The sequence below is a fragment of the Triturus cristatus genome, chromosome 5_2 (genome assembly GCF_964204655.1).
Source record: "Triturus cristatus chromosome 5_2, aTriCri1.1, whole genome shotgun sequence".
In the NCBI taxonomy this organism is placed as follows: Eukaryota; Metazoa; Chordata; class Amphibia; order Caudata; family Salamandridae; genus Triturus; species Triturus cristatus.
In genome coordinates, this window is record NC_140588.1 from 31,276,012 (window position 1) to 31,300,827 (window position 24,816).

Genomic DNA, 24,816 nt, shown 5'->3' on the forward strand with positions numbered 1-24,816 from the left:
GAACATCATCAGACCCTGTTTCGAGAACACTGGCACTACATCCCAAATGGGTGGCAACCCAGATTGTTAATCCTCCTGACGGTCGACCCCTTCCTCCCCACCTGGCCCGGACTGAAAAAGAAGCAAACCCCAAGCGAAATTGCTCTTGCCTTGCCCATGTTTCCTGGAAACAGCATATATGCTGAAGGTCTATGAATGAACCCCATACAGGGCAGGTGAGCTTATTAGAAAGACTAGCTATATTCCAGGAAAGACTTTTAGGTACAAATGGGGCATTTGAGGTGACAGAGGGGTTTTTACACACATCCGCTTCACTAAGATTCATCATAGGTGTTAAGTGGGCACCGTCAAGGTCAGAACGGAGGGACTGTGACTGGGCAGGGGACGTTGACCCACCAACATCACCGCAAATACCATCCTCCCGACACAGTCAATCAACCTCCTCAAGGCAGCTGTACCTATTGGTACAAAAGTAGTCACCTCGTGTGGGCACAAAGCGGTACAAAAGGGGGTGGTGATGGACGGAGCATCAGAACCAATCAAACACTCACACCCAGTCAACAGATCTGGGTTTGATCCATCACCGTTCTTTAGCCCACTCTGCCACCCCAGTTCAGACATGGCCATATGCAAATCAGTCTGACCCTGTGCCTCATGGGAACAGTCCAGCCCGAACTGCCAAGCCATGCCTTCCCTGGACCGGAAACAAGCTTCCTAGGACCGGTTTCTGGCATTTCAGCCGTCTTCAGCCAGGCTTGCTTGAATCCAGTGGCAAAGTGAGCAAGGGACTCACGTCTGAGCATACCCTGCCAACTTATGGCGAACCTCGTGTGGGCACATCAAAACAAATGTGCCTGTGCCTTCTGCCTTTTGGGCTGGGCCCGACCCTGATCCAATCTTCAAAGTACTACAAACAATATTCACAAGGAACTCATTTGAAATTGTTTAAATGTTCCATACAACAACAATGGTTGTTCATGAGTTAATCTCACATACGTAATTCAAGAGAAAATGAGAATAGAAATAAGAGTAAATCAATACTAATCACAATACACCCTCATAAGAACTATTTCTAGAAACTTTTTTAAACCTCAGCCAAGGACTTTATTTAATATACACTTTTAAATCATATAAAAAACATTTCATATATACAGACTTTTCTTTCTTACATACGCAGTGCAAAATGTGCCCCAGTGAAAACACCATAACCTTTGTACTGTGACTAAACAAAGAAAAAACAAAACATGTCAGAGGTTATTGGAAAAATTATAAGGACAGTTTATATACAATATACAGTGATTCAGTCAAGGCTGTCTCTTATTTTGTTGTCGACGGCGTTTCGACCCACTTTTAAATACCGGGTCTCATCAGGACTGTATTTCTGGGGACTGAAGGAAGAAAGAAATGGGAATATAACTATAATATTTTCAATGTTTGATACTCGAAAAATTAAGATAGTTGAGGGCATAAAAATCTCAGCTTACCAGAATTGAACATACAATCGTCCATATAGGATCCAGTATGCGAGAAAATATGGCGGATGAAGAATTTACATCCAAACCTAAGGGCAGGGAATATTGTTTTTAGTGAGGGTTTAATCACGCAGTTATTTATAAAATCACCCAGGTGCAGTATATTATAATACACTTACTTGGGATTTTTTTCTATTCCAAGGATGGGGATCACGCCATACAAATCAATGAATTGGAGAAGTCATAGGATAATTGAATTTCCTAGGATACTTGTAGACTCCTATTTCCAAACTACTGTAATAAGTTGAAAACCTTGATTACTGTCCATATTCCAAAGACAAATGGACAAAGGTACAAATACCGATCATTTTACTTACATCTTACTTAACCTCCCGAGGTGAAAAAACGGGCTTCTTCATTCAATAATGACTACGCCGAAAAACGATGTATCAGCGTTCACCCACTGTAAATAATTACATATATTCTTGATTAGCACTATTGTTCTACAGCATTATCGAGGTTATAACTACCTGAATTCAAAAGTGCACTTACTTAGTCGTCGGTGCTTTAGTACGTGTTTAATCCGTGCTGTGGCTATGGCGGTGTCATTCTCGCTTATTCCACGACCCGGAAATAGCTAGTCTTCATTTATAAAGGGTCGAGAAAACGGACGGCAAGAGAGGCAGCCATCTTTTAGTGGTAGTTGGTAAACCTCATTGGGTATAGGAATTTATTACTTTTTGAAAAAGAAACAGGAACTATATTATATGATTTTGGCCAAAAGGATTAAGAACTAACTACAAAGGTTGCTTTCTTAGTCAACTATTCATGCATAATTAAAAATGTACCAAAATCCAAAATAATATATAAAAGTGGCAAGTTTGGTGGCCATCTCTAAGCAGTGTAAATACAACTCGAATACAGGAAACGAAGGCTGCAAGTATGGTGGCCATCTTTAAACGGTATAAAATGTATCTCATTAACGATACCGTGCCTGATCGTAATTGACCATTCAAACGGAACTGGGCTAATATGTAAAAGGGGGGAAGACTTACTTCAATACAGTGGACTTACAGTTAATATGTCCATACAGTGGGAGTGCCAATATACTAGGCATCTTAAATAACCGATATTCCATTCATTCATAAGGTACAGTGAACCATTCGCTATTGACAAATACCTTTTTATACATGTAGTCAAATATCAGTACTTTTTTCTCAGAATGAAAAATAAATTTTTGGCAAAAGAATCAGTGTCATACGATTGCAGTGTGATCTTTGATCATTGACAACAAAATCATAAATGTAATAAAAACAATAAGTCACCATTGGACAATTCAAAACATAACAGTGTTATACTAATCATGCCAATGTGAACATATTATTAACATTCTTTATCTCATACTACTCTATAAACAAATCCCAGTATACAAAACGTGGTATACAATTATCCATGTATCAGGTGATATTCAGTATTAATAATTCTGACAAAGCCCTGTCAGATACACCAGGAAAAAGAGAGAATGCATGAGTTATAAATAAATGCAAATCTCTTCAATGTAGACTTATAAATCTACGCCACTCCTCAAGGCTGTTCAGACCATTTTTGATAGATCCACACTTGTCTATCCATTTGCATTCTAGAGTCTGGAGGATCAGGGAGATATCTCCCCCCACCCTAGGTGGCATTTTTGCTTTTTCCACCACCTGCCATAGTAAATCATTTGGCTGAGGCTTAAAAAAAATTCTAGAAATAGTTCTTATGAGGGTGTATTGTGATTAGTATTGATTTACTCTTATTTCTATTCTCATTTTCTCTTGAATTACGTATGTGAGATTAACTCATGAACAACCATTGTTGTTGTATGGAACATTTAAACAATTTCAAATGAGTTCCTTGTGAATATTGTTTGTAGTACTTTGTACTTACCCGGTTCACAAGGACATAAGAGTCGCTTTTGTGTTTTGAAATACTGATCCAATCTTCAGCATTCCCTAGCTGGGTATGGGTGTTTGGTGGACGATAAAAGAAAGACAATGGGAGGGGTGTGATAGATGTACCACCCATGAGACAATCTGTGGATTGCTAAAATTCACCAAAATGCAATCACTCTTAAGTTTCTTTATAGTGTTTCCTAGCCAAGCGACCCTCCTGACCATCAAAACATCACCTCTCATATTTGGGGGCAGAGGCCTATGTGTATTCAGCCAGCTGATCACTTTATTTTTAAGAGAGTCATAGGTTTCTAAAGCGGAGTTAGTAGGCTCTGGGACACCACTTAAAATTATGACATAGGGCGCTGCCTCAGGGGGAAGGTTCACTGCGTTTTTCCATATTAAACTGGCCGCTTCTTGGTGAGTACGGTCATCAGTATCCTTGGGGGTCTTCCCTGGTTCTATTGGATTTAATTTAGCTAACCAATTAGGATTACTTACCGGGGAGGGTAATTGGCCTTGTAAAAGTGGAGGGATAACAGTAATGGGAAGTGAAGGATTAGACATAGGTGGTAATATTCCTGCTGGAATAGGTTTTGTTGCAATAAAAGATTTAGTCATACCAGCAGAATTAGAAGAGGTAAACAGCAGGGGATCTCCCGTATTCTTCGGAGCCACACTTTGAATTATACCATTAATCCCTGGAGGATTCGCAGTAGCCCCTGTAACCCTTTCTATTTCTTTAAGCCTAGCATCGATAGTGTCGAATCTGGCCATCAGGGGGGTAAAAAATCCCTTCAGCACATTTGTTAGGGCATTTAAAAGACAATCCTTCCCCCCTACAGACCCTGTTCCCAAGATTGAAGAAGAAGGAGGCTGGAATTGGAGGGGGGTTTGTGTTCACGGTAAATCTCAGGTCGTCCAATTTCACTGCATTAACAGGTCCTGGGGCATGTTGGGATTCTGGGGCGTTGGCATTTGCATGTCCTGATTCATGATAACATTCATATTTGACACCTGATCACCAAGCTGCATTAATTCAGGTTCGATCTACACTCTCACTTCCAATGGCCCAACATGTTACAATAATCCCACAGCATGGTTTTCTTTAGAATGGCTCTAGCCATCCCTGAATAATGATCAATAGGCATTACTCAGCCAATACCCCGTTGGATACCATTCCCATTCTGTATCATCTGACCCCCCCACCTTGATATTCAACTCCCTGCATTCCAGCACCAACACCAGAACAGTAATCAGCATTTGCAATGAACAGACCATTCTGAAATCCCTTCTGAGATAAATCTGTTTGAGCCAACATTAATTTGTATTTGATTTTCTTCTGCTTTGCTTCAAAATCATCACTGCAATACTTTGCGTATCACAGGATTTCATCTACGAACTTAGACTGCCAACAAATCAGAGCAAATCAGCTGAATATGCAAGCTAATCTCCAAGTGCAACCCAGGAAGAAACTGGGACACAATTTGTTTTTTTTGATAAACACATTTTTATTGATTTTTATTAATTGAAAGAATACACCAGCCATTCAGCACGACACCATGAAAATCTAGGATTACAAAAAAGAGGTTGCGCTACCCAGTTTACAGACGCTAGTAAAGGCAAAGCAATATGGATTTGGACATTCCCTTTATGACTAAACCGCACCCCCCAACCATTTCCCTAGACCCTACGATATTTCTTGGGACACCCACGTGCCGCATACATAACTTTCTCTTGCGTGGTGCACCAGTCCACCCCAGTCCTCCATCGTTCAACACTCAGGGGTTCAGGGTGCTTCCAGGAGGAAACACAAAATTACTGAGATTTTTTTGTTCTGGGTTTTCAATGCCATTATTGATGATGCATTGTCGCACGGTTACAATTTACATGCATCAGACATTTGTGGTTGACTGAGGAGTAAATGGAGTTAGCATTCAACAAAACAATTCAAATTCGTGTAACCCATTTGGCCGCACAATAAGGACCAGGAATCGGTAACTAAAGTCAAGTGAGTTTATTACAAGTCAGTAGTCAATTCAAATCAATGCAAATTAAGCATTGCTCAGATACAGAATTAAAAGAAGGCGCTAGTTGACAAACTACATCCAGTTCATTAGCATCAATATGTGACAAGAACAGTCACATAACTACAAATGGCGAAAGTCTTAAAGTCTAAACATGTATCTAAGTTGGATTGGAGATGGTTTAGAATGAAAATTCTCAAGGAAATCTAAGAAAATGGACGGCTAAATAGGAAGGTGTCAACAAAGTGAGGATTTCCGTAGAACACCTCTAAAGGTAACCCTTGTTTAGCATTTAGCTTTACACTTTCATGATTAGTGCCTCTAAAAGGGATCTGCTCTAAACTCTTACCGTGCATACATTATTTATTTATTTATTTATTTATTTAACTTATATAGCGCACAGATACCCCAACGGGGTGTCCCGGCGCTTGTGTGAGAACGTGTATAATGCTCGCTGCAAGGTGAAGAATTAGCAGAATAGAAAAGTTTTCAGGGCTTTCCGAAAGGGAGGTTCGTCTTGAACGCTCCTGATGTACAAGGGAAGGTTGTTCCAATGGGAGGCAGTGCAAACTTGGAACGTTTTCCCCCCAGATCGAGCCTTTTTAACCCTTGGGGTAAAAAGAAGATGTTGAGAGCTCGATCGGAGTGGACGGGCGTTGCTGTAGGGGCGGAGACATGAGGACAAATGAGCAGAACCCTTCCCGTTGATAGCCCGGTGGGCAAGGGTGAGGGCCTTAAATTCCGACCTTTTATGTACTGGGAGCCAATGCAGCCTGAGGCGGTGGGGGGTAATGTGTTCTCTAAGGGGGAGACCACAAACCAAACGGACTGCGGCATTTTGAACTGTTTGCAAGCGCCTCAAGAGACCTTTAGATAGTCCCAAATAGAGGCCATTGGCATAGTCAAGATGGGAGGTGATTAGCGCCTGCACAATTGTTTTCCTAGTTTGGTTAGGGATGAAGTTGATGAATTTTTTCATCATCCTCATTTTAGAAAAACAGGCCACAGATACAGATTGAATCTGCTTCTTGAAGGAGAGATCACTATCCCAAATGACTCCCAGGTTTTTGACGGAGTCCTTCGGCAAAGGAGGGGCACTCAAGTCAAGAGGCCACCACAGAGTAGGATCCAGTGGGGAGGGCTGGTGAAAAAATATTACTTCGGTTTTGCCAGCATTAAGCCGGAGGCAGTTGATATCCATCCAGTTGGCAATGCTCCGAAGGCAATTTTTTAGTGGGTCGAAGGTAGACTCAGAGGGAGAGTCATATGAAAAAAGAAGCTGTATATCATCCGCATAAGATGTGGCCTGTATTCCAGATTGGGAGATGATCTCGGCCAGCGGAGAAAAATATACATTAAACAAAAGAGGGCTTAGTGAAGAGCCCTGAGGGACGCCCCACTTGAGAGGACGACTGCATGAAGTGAAGGGGGGAGTGAATACAGCCTGGGTCCGATTGGACAAAAAGGAGGCAAGCCATTCCAAGGCTTTGCCCTGAACACCTTTTTCCTGTAGTCGGTTGAGGAGGATCGGGTGGGATACGGTGTCGAATGCTGCTGAAAGGTCTAGCAGCACCAACACCGCTCTAGAACCCTCGTCAACTTTCCACCTAATAGCGTCCGCCATCTCCAGGAGGGCAGATTCGGTGCTATGACCCGGCCTGAAACCGTGCTGGGAGATGTGGAAGGCGCCGCTCTTCTCAAAGAACCCAGCCAATTGGCCATATACAAGTTTCTCCAGCACTTTGGCTGGGGCAGGGAGCAGGGAGATGGGGCGGTAATTTGCTGGTTCAGAGGGGTCTGCGGTTGCCTTTTTGATGATTGGTACCAGTCGAGCATGTTTCCAAGAGTCTGGAAAGATACCCGACAGGAGAGAGTCATTCCATATTTCGTTCAGTACTGGATTGAGCAAAGGAGCGAGAGATTTGTACTGCTTCGCTGGCCACGGGTCAAGGGGGGAGCCCGATTTGCACTTGAGAAGTTCCGCCAGAGACTGATCTAGGGAGATCGGCTCAAATTTGGAAAAGACTTTATCCGGGTTGGAGCTAGTTAAATCTGCCTTCAGTTGAGGAGGAGTGATGTTGCTGGGAAAGGAGTTCTGGATTAAAGCGATCTTATCTTCAAAAAAGCTCGAAAGATTGTCACAGAGAGCCTGGGAGACCAGTGGTTGGCGCTTAAGGGCCAAGGGGTCGGTAAAGGCTCTGACCGCATCAAAAATGACTCTAGGTGCACCCTTAGCCCTGGTGATTTCCTCCTCAAGGTGTGATCTTTTATGGTCAATGATTTTTCTTCTGTACTCCTTAAGGGAGGTTTTGTATTTGGATCTACTGTCAGGAGAATAAGATCGCCTCCAATTTCTCTCCAGCCTCTTGCAGGTAGATTTATGTAGCCGCAATTCCTCAGAATACCAGGGTGCCGAGGGAGAGGTACGAAGGGACTTAATAGGTCTCAAGGGTGCTAAAAGATCCAGAGCCGAGGTAACCCAATGGTTGAAACTGGCCACACGAGAGTCCAAATTGTGGGCCTCCCCTAGGGGGGGCGTGGAGAGATGAGGGCCTAGACTCTCAAGAGAGATTCTCCTCCAATTCCGCCCCATGGTGTTGGACTGAGGTCTGGAGCGATCCACCAAGCGGGAGGAAAAGGAGAAAGGGATTAAAAAATGGTCTGACCAGACAGCAGGGGTGGGCTTACCTAAAATAGTGTCAGTGAGGTTGGTACATATCAGGTCCAGAGTGTGCCCGCCCTTGTGTGTAGGGCCAACGACAAGTTGCTTTAGGCCACCATCAGATAAAGCTGACAAAAAGTTGGAGGCATTAGGTTCATTAAGATCGTCAGCGTGCAGATTAAAATCACCCAAGAGGGTGAAATTGGCATAGCGGAAAGATGCCTGTAAAGCAAAATCAATGAGGGCCGGAAGATAGGAGAATTTGGATTTGGGGGGACGGTACACCAATAAGCCAGAATAAGTAAAGTTGGCGGCCAGTTTAATACAGAAGGGTAACGCCTCGATGCACTCTATTTGAGGGTATGGGAAGGAGGAGATCGACCAGATAGATCTGTATATAATGGCCACTCCTCCACCAGGGTGTAAATTCTGCCTGTTAGCGCACAGAATTTTGTAGTCGGGAGGAATAGCGAGGCAGAGGGCAGGATTGGTGTCATCTCCCAACCAAGTTTCCGTAAGGAAAAGGATATCCCACCTGTTATCCTCGAGTGATTGGGCTATGTCTAATGAATGTTTTACTAACGAGCGACAATTAATGAGTCCTGCTTTGATAGATGTATTACTGCCGCTCACGGGTTGACGGTGTGCGGACTGCCGTAAGTGGCAGGCGGGATGAGAAGTATCGTCAGTATGCCGTACGCAGCAGGGTTTGAAGACAAAGGATGTCGGGTCGTCCGGCAGTGCTTGGGGTGCCTGTGGCCAAGAGCATGAACTGGAATTGAGGCCTACAAGGGTTTCCCTGTTGTAGATGATGGGATTGAGGGACTCCCGCAGCAAGGGGATAGTACCTGGCGTGGCCGCGTCCGAGACGCGGACGAGCGCAGACGGGCAGGACTCTGGCACGACTCCGGCGCGAGTCTGGCGCGCCCGCTGAGCGCGTTCGCTGCGCGAAGTCATGCCCTTCCCCTTTTATGCGCGACTAGAGCGCTCCGGGTCTGATCCACCCCCAAGATGGCCGCCACGCTTCTGAGCCCCGGGACCAACTCCACAGCGTTACAAGTCAGCTGTAGGTGAGAGGGCGCCAGGCAGCGGGATACGGGAAGACACCAAGGTGAGGAGGTCTGCCTAGTGCAAAGATGCGATCACAAGTTAAAAATAACGAAGTTAAAAGCAAGTCGACTAAATGTGCAAATATTCGCAATAGCAGCGTAGAACACAGCGTAACAGCAGCAGAGCACACAGCCTCCCGGCTTCCGCCTCAGGAGGGGTTACACACAATCACACAGACTGGCGCATGGGATCTAGGCCCCTTTTATGCGCGACTAGAGCGCTCCGGGTCTGATCCACCCCCAAGATGGCCGCCACGCTTCTGAGCCCCGGGACCAACTCCACAGCGTTACAAGTCAGCTGTAGGTGAGAGGGCGCCAGGCAGCGGGATACGGGAAGACACCAAGGTGAGGAGGTCTGCCTAGTGCAAAGATGCGATCACAAGTTAAAAATAACGAAGTTAAAAGCAAGTCGACTAAATGTGCAAATATTCGCAATAGCAGCGTAGAACACAGCGTAACAGCAGCAGAGCACACAGCCTCCCGGCTTCCGCCTCAGGAGGGGTTACACACAATCACACAGACTGGCGCATGGGATCTAGGCCCCTTTTATGCGCGACTAGAGCGCTCCGGGTCTGATCCACCCCCAAGATGGCCGCCACGCTTCTGAGCCCCGGGACCAACTCCACAGCGTTACAAGTCAGCTGTAGGTGAGAGGGCGCCAGGCAGCGGGATACGGGAAGACACCAAGGTGAGGAGGTCTGCCTAGTGCAAAGATGCGATCACAAGTTAAAAATAACGAAGTTAAAAGCAAGTCGACTAAATGTGCAAATATTCATACATACAGTTACATTTTCATATTCGATCTTCACACCACCCTTCCACAAAACCAATAGAATTGCACTTCATGTGCACAGTGGCAACATCTTCAAACTTTCACATCTCACAAAACCTGCACATTCACACGAGCTTGGAAAGAACACTATTGCTGCACCTTCTCCCGTTCATTAGCTCTTCACGTCTCTGCCTAAATGTTATTTTCAGGCATCTCTGCCATTAATACATAATACTCCTTACTCTAGCTAACGAAGCCTTGAAAACGCATCTGCAGTGGAGAGTGAATCTGCAAGGCAACCAAATGCATTTCAAATTCAGGCATAGTTGAATTAGCATGGTTGGACACTAAAATGTGCACTTCGATTAGATGATTATAAGTGCACGTATTATTTCAAAATAAATGCAGCAATGTAAATGCAACTTAGGTAAATGAGTTCATACTTTCATTGTGTAATGTACTTTCAAATAAATGCAACATAACTTGAAACATATGTGTAAATGTGTGTGAAAACTGCATTTTTTTATGGTGAAACTGATCATTAATACGCACACCATTGTGATTTTCACGTTTCTACACTGAATGCATTTAATTAATATAGTTGAACATTACAATTTTCAGTAATAAAGTTAGGCACACTGAATATAGGGTGCTAAATGCATATATATATATTTTGTTTCTGTGGCATGTAAGGGTAGAGCCAAAATCATGCTGCTTCACTATGCTGGAGAAAAACCTGCATGAATATCTTATATTAAGCATGCACCGACTCTTTAGACTCTTGGATAGTCCTGGATATTTTCAACCAGTCAACCTCTTTCTGTTGAACCTTAGTTTTCAAAAAGTTCAGCACCTGATTATATTTTTCCATAACCACAGTAAGGGAGCATGCGTTTGAACATCCTTTTGCAGTTCTACATTTGGCCACTGCACAGACACTTTACACTCAGCCTACAAATCATTAGGGACAACAATGTCAAAGAAAGTATTCAAAGCATCTCAAAGCACCTTCGAAATCTTCACAAATCTGTCAACCTGTATTTACCAGAGGTTAGGGTTTTCAGGCAGTTTTGGAAATTGATTTGTGAATATGGTAAGATCCTCATGACATTAAGGAACATACATCTATCCACCTTTTGTATTTCTCTCAATGTATAAGACCTAACCTTTGAATCTGATTTTGCTAGTTTCACCCTCTGGCCTTCCAGTGTCGCTGTCCTTTTTCTTCTTCCTCACTTTATTTGCCCACCGCTTTTTCATCTTTTGAGTGTCACTCCATTTTTATATGCTCCCAACTAGTTCCCTCAAATGTAAGTTCAAACTAGTCATTCATATATTGTTAAGTATTTTCTTGGTCATGAACATGCTAAAGTTCTTCTGCAGAGTTTGAGTTTTGGACAAATAACCCCCATATTCTGCAGTTATTTCTTCTAAAGCTTTGTGGGCCTCGAATGCAAAAGTTCCTCTTTGCTGCACCCATTTATAAATTCATACTTCAGATTTTCCTTCAAAATCTCTTCAATATCTATCTTTGTATTCACAACTTTCACCTCCCTTGCTGTGGTCTCCTCATTTTCTGAGGTGTCTGACTCCGAATTTTCAACAGCCTCCATAACAGACACACTCACAATGGGAGTTGTTACCATCTGGGGTCTAGCTCCTGAATCTACAGTGGCACTGGTGCTTGAGGCAACGGGTACAGGTATGTATGTATGTATGTATGTATAAAATATTTATAGAGCGCACTGCAACCCTACGGGCATCCTGGCGCTGACGACACAGTAAGGGGAGGGAGGAGAAGAAAAGGGGTTAGGCTCTGGGAAAGAGCCAGGTCTTGAGCTGCCTACGGAATGCTGTCAATTCCTGGACCTGTCGGAGCTCCATAGGGAGACTGTTCCAGAGGCGAGCTGCCGCAGCACTGAAGGCACGTCCCCCCAAAGTAGATATCTTTATCTTGGGAGTAGTGGCCAATCTGGCTGCTGAAGAGCGCAAACTGCGCATGGGAGTGTACCAGCTGAAGAGATTTTGTAGCGGTCTAGGACCAAGGCCATGCAGAGCCGTAAGAACTATGCACAGAGATTTAAACAGAATTCTCTGTTGCACCGGAAGCCAGTGGAGATCAGATAGTGCCCTGGAGCTAGATGAAATGCGAGGTCTCAAGAGGGCGAGTTTTGCCGCAGCTGACTGAATGCGTTGGAGACGCTGGATCAGGTATCCCGGGGACTCGAGCATCAAGGCATTACAATAATCCAGACGGCTGAGAATTGTGCAGCGAACCACTGTTCCTTTAACATGGGGGGGGAGCAATGGTAGGAGTCTACGTAGGCCTCTCATGATCATGTAGCAGTTGGAGGCCACCTTGTTGATATGAGACTCCAAACTCAGCTTCTCATTGAAGCAAACCCCCAGGTTACGCACAGTTTTCACAGGAACCAAGGGAGTATCCAAGGGGAAGGGCCAAAAATTAGAAGGTAGAACTTGTGGCACCTTGCCCACTGAGCAGTGTAGAATCTCGGTCTTGGCACTGTTGAACTGCAGGGCGTTAGATCTCAGCCATGAGGTCATTTCTCGCATGCAATTGTGAAAGAGAGTTAAAGAGTCCTCCTGGTCATCTTCCAGGGAAACAATCAGCTGCGTGTCATCGGCATAGTTGACAGCCATGATGTTATTAGAGTTGATAAGTTTAACTAGTGGTTGCATATAAACGTTAAACAAAATCGGGCTGATAGAAGAGCCCTGAGGGACACCATGTTTGATGGGCAGGAAATCTGATTGGTACGGGGGCAGAGTCACTGCCTGCCGTCTATCAGAAAGATAGGAACAAAGCCACTTCAGAGCCATGTCAGTAACCCCCACCTCGGCGAGTCTGTGTAGGAGGATGTCATGATTAACCGTATCGAATGCGGCGGATAGGTCCAGCAAGATCAAGGTTGCGGAATGCCCCTTATCCGCACGCATTCGAAGGTCATCCAAAGCGGAAATCAGTGCGACTTCGGTTCCGTGCCCAGGACGGAAACCGAATTGGTTCTCCTCCAGCTTGCAATTGCTCTCCAAGAAGCGCGAAAGCTCCTGGCTAACCAGGCGCTCGGCAATCTTGACCGGGAAGGGCAGCAAAGAAATGGGACGATAACTCCCGTAGCAGGCGGGGTCCAGTGAAGGTTTCTTCAAAAGAGGGGAAACCAGAGCAACCTTCCAGCAAGCCGGAACCACGCCACAGGTTAACGACTGATTGATAATCTGAAGGAGGTGCGGAAAGGTATCCGATCCTACTTCCTTCCAAAGTTTTTGCGGCAGAGGGTCCAGCGGAGAGCCCGAGCAAACTTTCTTGGCTATATTGGAGAACTCTGGAGGAACGACTACAGTTGGGGTAACAACAGTCCTTGAAGGCCCTAATGGTGGAGCTGGTGAAACCAGGGGCAAGCCTGTAACAATGGGCACCCCTCCTCTGGGGGACTGTTTTCTGCTGGCACACTCACACGTAGGTCGTCAATGTGTGGAGGTCCTCCACCTGCCTGATTCCCTCTAACTGGTGGATTTCCTCCTCCCAGTTGAACAACATTATAGAGAAGAGGTTGAGAGACCAATACGTCATTTAAAAAGTCATCACTAGAGTCACTGTTGCTAGTTTCATAATTCCTTTATTCAATCCCAACCCGCTTTCCTGCTTTCTCCCCCCCCATTCTCCCACTCGTTAGCACTGGGTACATCTGACTCGCCCAGTCCCATCTTTCCTCCATAACTGCTGGCATGCATCACACTTCGCTTTGCTTCCATCCATCCACGAACTGTAATTTTAGCTCTAGTCTGATATTTCTCCTTTGCATGCCTTGCATGCTCCCCTGTGTTCAAGGCTTCATATTAAGCTGGTCGAGGTGGGGGTTTCATCTCATACAACACTTACATCAAATTCTTAATTATTCTCAGAATTATGGTACCATGTGGGGGACACTACAAGCACCCTTTATTCATGGTCATCGTATTCCACTGTTTGAGCCAAATGCATGTGTGTTAACCGACATTGGTTGTCATGTAATGCAGGGGTGTGCCTTCAGTAGGGGCCTCCCTGCCCTCACAACAGGTATTTTCACATCATTGCTAAGCAAAGCTCTCAATTTCTTGAAAAATGTCAACTTTAGTTGCAGTGCAACACACAATCAATAACTTCAATTGAAATAACAGGTAGTTCTCAGCAAATCACAAAGCAATACGCAACACTTTTAACATCCAATCTCAGCGAACACTGCTAAACTGGCCACTCACAGTGCAGCACCCTCAAATAGAATGACCAATCCCAAGGTGGTACACATACCAACCGACCAATACCAGTGCAGCACCCTATGACCCAAATCACAGGAACTCAATGCAATGCTCACTCAACTGCAGTGAGCTTTGCAATAACGATTATCTAAACAAAATGATAGCACTTCTCTGTTCCACCAAAAGACAACTGTAAGCTCACAATCACTCTAAGGGGATAACGGCATAACTCCCTCATGGCAATATCACACACAAGGTGAAATATCGGCCAGTGGAAAACCATCCTGAGTAGTGCCGTCTGCTCCTCTGGGCACGACGATTAACCAATCACTACTCTTAGTTAGTACATTCTCACAGTAGAAGTTTAATAGTCCCTAACTTTTGTGTGTCCGATAGTGCTTCATGATACGACACCAAAAACCTTCACAGATAAGTTACAGGTTAATATACTCATTGTTTATCCAAGGATCTACAATGAGTCCGATAACCAAAACTTTAATTCATACCGCAATCCTGTTTCTCTTCATAAGCATCAGTGATAGACACAAAGCGGCATCCCAAATCTCACTTCAACACGGAGCCCTTCTGCACTCAAAATAGACACCACACTGGGAAACACACTAACTCATCAAAACCCTGAAATAGTGCAAAAAAAGACAACGCCCAATAAAAGACACATATCACTACTATACTCGCACTCCTTGGACATTGCAACCACTTCAAGAATGTCAGAACACCGCCAATTCTCTAAACTAGACCAAGGAAATCTCGGCGACGCACACTGGTTTGGTGAAGATTCTGACTATCTCTGCTGCAAATTTAAACTCCCTTAACCTCAATGAGAATCATTCTCTGCTACGATCTAATATAGCAGATAAGGACAGTGTTTGCACTGTGCAAAGGCTTGGTGTAAATCTCAAGTCTCAGCTGTACCAAGTGGATGTATCTTTAACTCAAATTGATGCAAAACATCAACAGTTTAATGGCATGTCAATAACAATGAAGCACATTTTTTCCCACAAGAAATGACAGAGTAGACGTTTTGCAACCATAATGTTTTTATTAGCAAATTACAAACTTAAATAAGTCAAATTAGTCTTAAATCAATAATCAGCATGATTCACAAAAATTAGACCAGGTCAGAACTGCTAATACAAAGCCAAGTTATATAGGTATTGTAGGCAAATCATTAAAGATTCGGTTCACTTATAGGGAAATTCCAGATGCTAAGCTAAGTCTTCAAAAATGAAGTTGATGATGTTTAAGCAGCAGGTGTCAGCAAAATAAAGCCTCCTAGGCAAAACCAAATAAAGGTTCCAATCAAGGAAAGGAGACAAGGATTTTCTGGAGAGATTAACTCTATGAACAGAAAAAAAAGAAGCATTGACTACCATTCGTGCGCCTAATGTGTAAAAATTATTTTGCGATAGAAGAGTGACATTATAATCCAGGGAATCATTAATTGTTATTAGTTTGTTTGAAAAACTACAACCTGGGTTTAGAAGTTATGCTTTTCCAGGGGTGCACTGTTCATTTATATGAGAACAGATGAATTCAATTTGAAGTGTCATCTAAAAATATATATGTGACTATTTTTGAGCTCTTGTTTTGGTTTCCAAAAAATGTGAAGTGACATTTTGTAATGTTTATGTCCTTTGTAAAAAAAATGTTTTTGTTTAAATTGTTTTTGTTTATATTGTGTTTATATGCACTGCTGTGTTTTGATTTAGGTCAGTGGGAGGGAAGAATGTGTGTGAATTTATTTTGTATTTGATCTTTTGTGTGTGACAAAAACAAAAACATTTTGTCTGATGTCTTTATAAAAAATAAAATAAATGGAGACCGCTCTTATTGATTAAAGCGGGCACAAATGAATTGGAATTGAAAAGGATCAGTTTTGGCATTGTTTGTTTGGTATAATTTTCAAATTAGTCAGCTTTACTAGCCTGTTAGAGACATTGATCTGTTGTAAAATTGTTACATTTTCTTAAGGCCTAGACCCATTACCAGAGCAACATATTATTGCAAACTATTTATGGTCTATACAGAGATTAGGATTTGTAAACATGCTATGTTAAAGCAGCAAATAGAAACACACTTGTAAATCTGCAATCTCATCAGGCAAGCTGTTTGGTGCTGTTGCGTCTAATAACACCCCCCAAGTCCACCTTTCTAATTAGCTGTACTGACTACCTATTTGGTATACAGCTAAATGGGAAGCATACAAAAACGGTTTATCGGAGTCCATAATTTTAAATAAAGCCCGCACCCTACCATGGTAAAATAATGTGAAAACATTGCTCTTTTCTTTTGGTCTCAATAGGATCTGGGCCGACCTGAATGTATTTTCAGAAATTCTGTGAATTTGTTCAAAAGAAAATATTGACTTTTATACTGGAAACATGCTACTCGAATACGAGGTTGGAGGCTTAGTAGATAAATGACTTGATTTTAAGTTTGTGCCTAAATCTGAGCTGATCCTGGATGAGATGACACCACACTTTGTACATGAAATTTATATTAGGGATCTTACCCATTAATAGTTTTAACTGTAAGCGGTCATTGGAACACTTGGAACAGATAAATGCCCAGCATGCAAGGTTGCAATAGAAGTAGAGGAGCGTGTTTTATTCTTTTGTTCTGCATATTACCACTTGAGGGAAACATGTATTCAGCTGATATGCCAGAGTCCTGGAAGAAGGCAATATTGCATTGCTCTCGTTTTTAAATCTGATACAAACAGCTTTATTGTTTTTGGACTCAGCAAATACATGTAATCTGCTTGTCACTTCAGAGAACTCACGAAAGGTCCTGAATCATGATTAGAAGATGGTGTCGCAATGGGAAAAAATGGAATCTTGATCTAAAATCTGCAATTAATGATTTATATGTACATGTATTTTGTATTTGTGTCATATTGTATTTTATATTACTGCATGCTTTGTGGAGTAGATTCATAGAAATAAAAAATCTTGAGTTGAACTGAATACTAGTGATTCTTTATTGCTCTCCAGATTCAAATCTGGAATGCCTGAAGCGGGACCTCACTGACCTGGAAAACTCTTCTATTAGAAGGTGACATGCTGGCCTGCCCTTGAACGCTCCCTCAATGGCCAGGGTGAATATGAGTATCTCAATCAGAAAAGATTGGGGGAAAGGGAAACAGATAATATAGGATCATGGCTGGCCTGAATTTATGTTTACGGGTGCAATGCAAAGCAGAAAAAAAGAAGGAATAAATAAAACAGGGCTAGTTCTCTTTTGATCCCAATTCCTCATATTCATAAATCTCAGGCCTTATATTGTTGTAGAGAACTAGATTATTTCGTCTATGGAGGAGACTGGCCCCCTTCTTGATAAGAGTTGCATCTCAACTCCAAAGCACTTCTGGTTCTTAAGAGAAAAGGCAGGTTTCTGTGATAAATCCAAAACTTACCCTTCACAGTTAAAATTAGTTTAAAAGACATCAAAATGACAAACATTGAATGTGAAGATCAGGATTTATAAAGTATAAAAAGTAAAGGGCAGTCTTTATCTCGCATTTATCGACCTAAAGACTGCCTTTGACCTGGTCCCTCGAGAGCGCTTGTGGCAGGTTCTGTTAGACCAGGGGATGCCTAGGTACATTCACTAATTCGCCTGCACAAGGACAACTATGCCCAAATAAGGTGGGGCTCTCAAGGGCAAATAACAGCACGGATTCCCGTGAACATGGGAATTCGCCAGGGCTGTGTGCTAGCCCCCACCCTTTTTTCTTTGTACGTTAATGGGGTGGTTGAGCATTTGCGTCAAACACCATCAGATGCCCCAGCCCTGTTCGCGGATGACACCCTCCTTATCTCAAAAACTTCAAAGGGCCCGCAGACTCTTTTAAATAGTTTCGACAAGTTTTGCAGCATTAGAGGGCTGACCATAAATGTCCAGAAAACAAAGCTCCTCGTCTTAAATCCACCCAAAACATTTAGGAATTCTCTCTCTCTCAATAGTGTACCATTGGAGAGGGTTGCCACATTCAGCTATCTGGGAATTCATTTCTCTGATTCTATGCTTTGGAGATCACACGTGCAGAAAATGCTCCTGTGCCATAAAAGGGTGGTGGGGGCCATTCTGAAAGAACATCGTTCTTCATCAACCAAACCAATCGCCCCCGCACTAACAATCTACAAGGCCAGAGCGGTAAGCTCGTCACTCTATGGCGCTGAACTGTGGGGCCTATCTAGCACAGACCAGATCTCTAGATCAGAGAACAAATTCCTGAAGGGCCTATTGATGCTCCCTCAGAGGACACCCACTAAGTCCCCTTTATACGATCTTGGTTGCCACTCGATTGGGGACACAGCAAGACTACGTCCTCTCTTGCTGTGGGCCCGCTTGTGGTTGACGCCAGAATTAGCTAATTACGCAGCAGGGCTTAGAGAGGTAATGGATATGGATGGATGGATGGCACAAGATTCACTGGTTAAAAGGGGTGAAAAAACTTTTATACGATATTGGGTTTGAGGAGGCTTGGATTAATAGATACTCACCACCGAAGATAGAGATTAAGAAAGCCTACTGGCGGAGGGTTGCCATGAATGACCTCCTCAACCCTAGGGTTGGTGGACTTACTGAGGAATTCATGCTGCACAAACACACATTGCACTTTGAACCCTACCTGGATCTAATACAAAATCCTTACGACCGATCTTTGTATTTTAAATTTAGGGTAGGTATCCTTCCCTTGCGAGAATACACTGGGCATTGGAAGCCACCCCATCAAACTCCCTTTTTATGCCCTAGCTGCGAGGCGGCAATAGAGACACTTTGTTTGCCTGCCCTGCCTACAAATTACCTAGAAGGCGTTGGCTGAAACCTCTCTGTAGGGAGTTGGGTACTCGTGACTTCCAAGTAGCACTACGTATTTTAAGATCTGACCCAAGGGACCTACACGTTTGTGCTACAGCTACATTTATTAGATGGGTGTGGAATATCAGAGCGAGAAATTTGAATACCAGTTCCCAAAAAATATAATGCTCAAATGCTTTACTTATTTTCTGGCCCAGGCATACTTCCCTCTTCAGGCATAAACCATACATGGATTCTACATTTTTTAATGACTCTTTTAATTGTTTTTTTTTAACAAAGACTTCTTTCTATGTAAATGCTATTAATACTTGTATCTTGGAAATTTCTTACATGTTTTTATGGGACTGTATTGCTCATTGCTTTTAAGATATTTTATGTATCGAAATAAAGCTTATTGCCTGACTGACAAAAAGTATACATGGCAAACAAGGGGAAATTAAAGTAATGCTAGGGAGGGTGGATCCCAGGAAACAATTGAGCAAGGACAGGTAAGACCTAGCAGTTCTCCATGGATCGCAGTTTTATTTTCCGACTTCGACTTTGTCTTGAAAGCCCAAATCTCCACCTCCTTTTTGCAGTACAGTGCACAAGTTCCTGTGACATAGGGTGACAACCTATCTTCCAATCCCACATTTTCAAGCTTTTCAAAATGAGTGTGGCCCTTGCCTTAGATTCCTTCTCCTTGCAATCTTACTCTGTCCAGAGCCACCTTCTTCCAGCCCCTTTCTGATCAAAGTGAAACACACCCATTCTAGTTACCCCTGACTGATCTCCCCAAGAAGGAAGGCTCTATTTTGTCTATGTAGCCCCAGCTACAAAGTGCTTGTCTTGGAATATTTTCCTTTTTTCATCCAGATTGTACAACAGAAGGCAGGATGGTTTCCATGAAAGCTACCCCTCAGAAGTATTAATTTTCCCCTATGAGAACAAGAAGCAGTGTCAAAATATCCCTTTGTTGCCTGACCAGGTCTTAATCAGTAACGTTCTGCTTCTGCTAGAGGCTATCAGAACAGTATTAGGGGTGAGCTGAGAAATTGTATTGTCCAGGGAGAGCTTTGGGTCTAAGGGTCATTCACACCTCTTCATTTCTTTTTCTGGACTGTTGCTTTGTGGCATGTCAAGCAAAGCAGCAGTTGGAGGTGACCAACATTAAACTGGATGTTTAAAAGACAGAACATAGCAACCTTTCTAAAAGTAATTACTAAGGCATACACAATAAAATATATCCTAGCCAATAACTATTATTTGCACCAATAAGTTATGTTTCGCTAAAGGTTGTGCCTAGCTCTTCCTAAGCCACAGTTTAAGAAGTAGGCTTTTAAAAGCAGCAGCGGCCTGTGCAGGTAAGAACGGTGGGGCTGGGTTGGGGGGATTCGACCGACGACCTTGAGGGAAAATTAAATAAATAATTAACTTTCCCTCCTCATCGTCTGTCGAAATCCCCAACCCCACCCGGCCCCACTACCCTTACCTGCTTGGGCCGCTGCTGTTTAACAGTGCACCAGCAGCCGGAATTGTACGGAGTCTGCGGTTATAGTAGTAACATGACATTTTCAGTCCATGTCTCCCCTTTCAAACATCCACGTAGTAAACTTACAGAGTTGAAATAGGATATTATGCAGCCGGATCTTACTGGTGCATGGACGGAATTGCCACATCGCCGGTGAGCAACCAGTGTGCTATATTTTTGCTCCATGAGTGGCAAAAGCCTTGCTGCAGCCCACTCAAAGCATGTGACTTTTACAATGCCTGCACTGTCTGGGTGCACCTACGGTGGATGTACAAAAAAGTCAAACATACCAATAAACTCAGCCAAACATATTGCGATGTTTAGAGAAAGACACAATCAATAGGAAGCTTTTTGGCTGTGTCTCACTGCCCAGGCGCCATAAACACCTGTAATCCTTGTCCTTCAAAAGTGAAAAATCGAAGGGCACACCAAGGGCACACATGCAGAAAAGAGCTGATTTCCTGCATTGAGGAGATAACCTTCAGTCTCTAGTTACAGATGCTAGGCAGAGTTCATGAGCACTGCAGTTGTATGGTGTGTTTGAGAAACTACCCCTCCCCTCCAATTTCATATTATATATAGGGTCCAACTTGACAGTTTGCGGTTTGCCAGAGAGGAGAAGATATTACTTGTTCCTTCCGCCATCTGCAGGAAGATTGAATAATAGGATTACCAGAAGACCTAAAGGCACCAGTATAAGCTGTTACCTTCTCTTTCTGGCTTTTTGCTGGATGTGGCTGGTGCCTGGCTCCTCGGAGTCGTACTATTGGCAGAGTGTGTTGTTTTCCGATGGAGTTGGCCAAGTGCTGTGTTCACTAGATGGTGTCTTCATATGGTGACTATGTCCACTGCTCACACCATGATACAGCACCCTGAGTATTCCCCAGGGACATATGGAAAGGTTGGGACATACATAAATGTCATTCTTTTCCAACTACATAAAGGGACTTTACTTTTGTCTCGCTACTGAACAAGTTCTATGTGTTTGCCAAGTTGAATTAGAGCTACTTGTAGCTCTTGTTTCAATTGATATCGTTTTTGCCACCAAGGTGCTATGCAGAGTTGGGTAGCTTCCTTTTCTATTTCCAGCTTCCCACCTCAGCATTTGGCCTGTACTTCATCACTGTAGACTCCAGTATTCTGGTTCGGCCTTCTTCCCACAGTCACTGTCAAAGTAAATAGCTGCTCACCTCTTCCCTTCTACTAACACCTGTTCAGCCATCCACCAGCACAAGTCTTAATAGCCTTGATCTAGGTATTTTTAATTGTAACCTTTATAATATATATCATATTTACAACTAAGTTCCATTGTTCCTTCAACAACCAGTAAGATTCATTGCATCACTACAACATCACTCCTCTGTATGACATCATCAGCTGCACATTGGAAATATTGTGCTGATGTAGGTCACAATGAATTCAATTAGTTGATAGAAATGAACGCCTCACAACAACTAACTCTTTAATTAGAAAATATGGTTCAAGGTAAAAATGTGTTCAAGGTGGAACAAATATTTAACACCATTGACTTCATTCACAGAAGACTGGAAGTGGAAATGAACATGTGAGATGAGTAGATTTCCATATACTAAACAGGAGTTTGCAACTGAAAGTCTTATGGTTTAACAGTATTAAAAAAGCAGTATTGCCAGTGGCGTAGCAAGGGGGGCAATCCTCCACGGGCAGCATGAGTTTTGGTAGCTGCACCCCCCCCCCCCTTTCTTAATGGTGGCCGTCATGGGGCGGCAAACACAGGAATCTTCAGCATTTCCCCCCCGGCTCTTACATGCAGCCAAATGACAAGCCACGCCGCTGAGTACTGCCACATCATAGTATGGGAACGGCAAGCCAGAAAGGACTAGCAAAATACTGGTGCGAACTTAAAACCTTAAATGAACCACAAAAACATCTGTTTGTATTACTGTATTTAAGATATTATGATTAATGGGTGTGATAATACAATTCATATTGCAACAAAGAATGCAGTAGGGATTCTACCAATTGTGTATCCCATTTATCGGATACTTGTGAACATGTGTGCATATCTTAAGCTCCAACAACACCTCTCACTCAAGATAGCATAGCAGATATCAACACTACTATAACACTGTGCCATTGGCAAGGGATCACCGACATTACAGAAACTACACATAAATAGGGTACTGTATAGGAGAAAACGTTCAATGAATGTAGAGTACCAGCATAACATAAATTGATTACTTGGTTGGGTTTGTGGCCCTGCATCTGACATGTAGTTCATTCATCATTAGTTATGTGACTATGGTGAAGTGGGTGCAATTACACTTATTTGACATTGGGTGCCTTTGTACCCATAGTGTCTTAAAATCCATCCTTAATGACCACATATGCTGAAATTACAGGGCAACAACCACATAAGTGGCACACATACACTTACATGCATAATGTCTATCAATAGTGCTGCATTTACACCTTAAGAGAGGTGGTCAGATGTAGACTACCACCCAGCCACTACCAACGAAAGGGTTAGGCACACACCTCTGAGGCCGGGCACGGCCAAAGGGATAAATAAACAGGTAGTGGATTATTTGAGGCCATGCCCAGATGGTAATTGCAAGCGTCTGGTGTGAAACCTTTCTTTCCACCCCGCAACCTGCGCAACCTGAGACCCCGGCTCTTCACATTGGTGACGAGAAGGACCATTCGCATCCTTGACTGCCTCTGAACCTCCTGATGCCTGCCCGCTTCCCAGCTGATTGTGCCTGAGGAGGCCAACAGGAGACAGGGGCAATCAGCTGCCCAGAACAGTCCACCAGGGGTGTAACATCACCCCACCTCTCTACCTGCTGGCCCTGCTGTGGCCCGAGTGTGCTGGCTCATCCATTGCAGCCTTGATCGCACACAAGAGGCCATTTGCTGTGTCCCCCAGCACCAGAAAATGGAGCGGCTGTGGGGATTGCTCACCCAGCAGGCTATCCATTGTAACGGCACTCCCTTGCTACTCTTGGGTGTTACCTGCAGGTGTTTCCGGTGCACCTGCTTCAGGACATTGCGGATCCAGGCCCAAGGCCACATGCTGGCCATTAGTTAGCAACGCACCTGCCTTCAATGGAGTTTGCAGCCTCACCAGGCCTCAAAAGGGTCTATCCAGCACCATCCTCTGCCATGAGACCCATCGGCCTGCAGCAGCCTAGGGCATCCACTCTACAGCACCTTCTGCCACAGAGGAACATCTTAGTGCACCTCCCCGGTGTGGCTGGCCCAGGATTCAAAGCCATGGTGAGTGACCAGCATGCAGGAGCGGCTAGGCCCCCAGCACCACATGGTCACGTTCCCCTCACATGGCTGCCTAAGATGCAGCCATTTAGCACACTGATGGCCCCGACCACAGCAGTAGGAAGCTTCAACAACTATTTCCGTGGCACACGTGAAATGGATGGCAAAGCAAATAGTTCCCTATTCCTGCACTTTGGGGTAGAGGAAATCCACAAACTCTTTGAGACCGTGCCAGCTACAGGGGATGAGGATGAATATGACACATCTGTAGGGGCCCTCAACATGTACTTTGACCCACAGCTCAATTCTGACTTTGAGCGATTCAAGCTGTGCCAAGCGCAGCAGCAAGTAGACAAGAACATCAATACCTTCCACACCTGGCTGCGACATCTTGCCAGCACATTGTAAATGATGACCAACCCAAAGAAGGCTGCAGGTCAGGTCCGCCACCCTAAGAAGACTCTTTCTATGCCAACCTAGCATATTGATGGGCGCAATCCTGGTCCTGGTCCGAACAATCATACAAGCTTCCAACAGCCGGGCAGAGGAGATGGAACAGGCCCTCAACTGGACATCCTGTGCTGCAACTGCATCAGACACTGGATCCCCGAGGGTCAATGCAGTATATCAATGGGCAGGCAGACACCCAATGGCAGCCACGCCATCAACGGCATGGACCAAGCGTGGAAACTGCAGCATTGACCAACTCTACGTTTGCCCACTCAAAACCTGTTGCAAGTGCGGGAAGAATAACTTTGTCTGTCTCTGCAGAAGTGATGGACAAGGCCAAAGGTCCCAATCCTAGCACAAGCGTCCGGACACATTGAAACACCTCATGCTGAACAACAACATGTCCCATGTGAAGGGCAGTGGGTTCCGCTCCATCCTGGGTGATCCCAAGAGCGAAGATGACAACATCTTCAACTTCTTCACCTCCCACCCAGACAAAGGGTTCAAGAAGCTGGCCCCCATG

At 43.9% G+C, this 24,816-nt stretch overlaps 1 protein-coding gene across 1 annotated transcript in view; it reads right to left on the reverse strand.

Annotated features, from left to right (window-relative positions):
• Window positions 1–24,816, reverse strand: part of GABBR2 (gamma-aminobutyric acid type B receptor subunit 2) — a 2,527,100-nt gene that overhangs the window by 1,385,575 nt on the left and 1,116,709 nt on the right. The gene's annotated exons all lie outside the window — the stretch shown is intronic.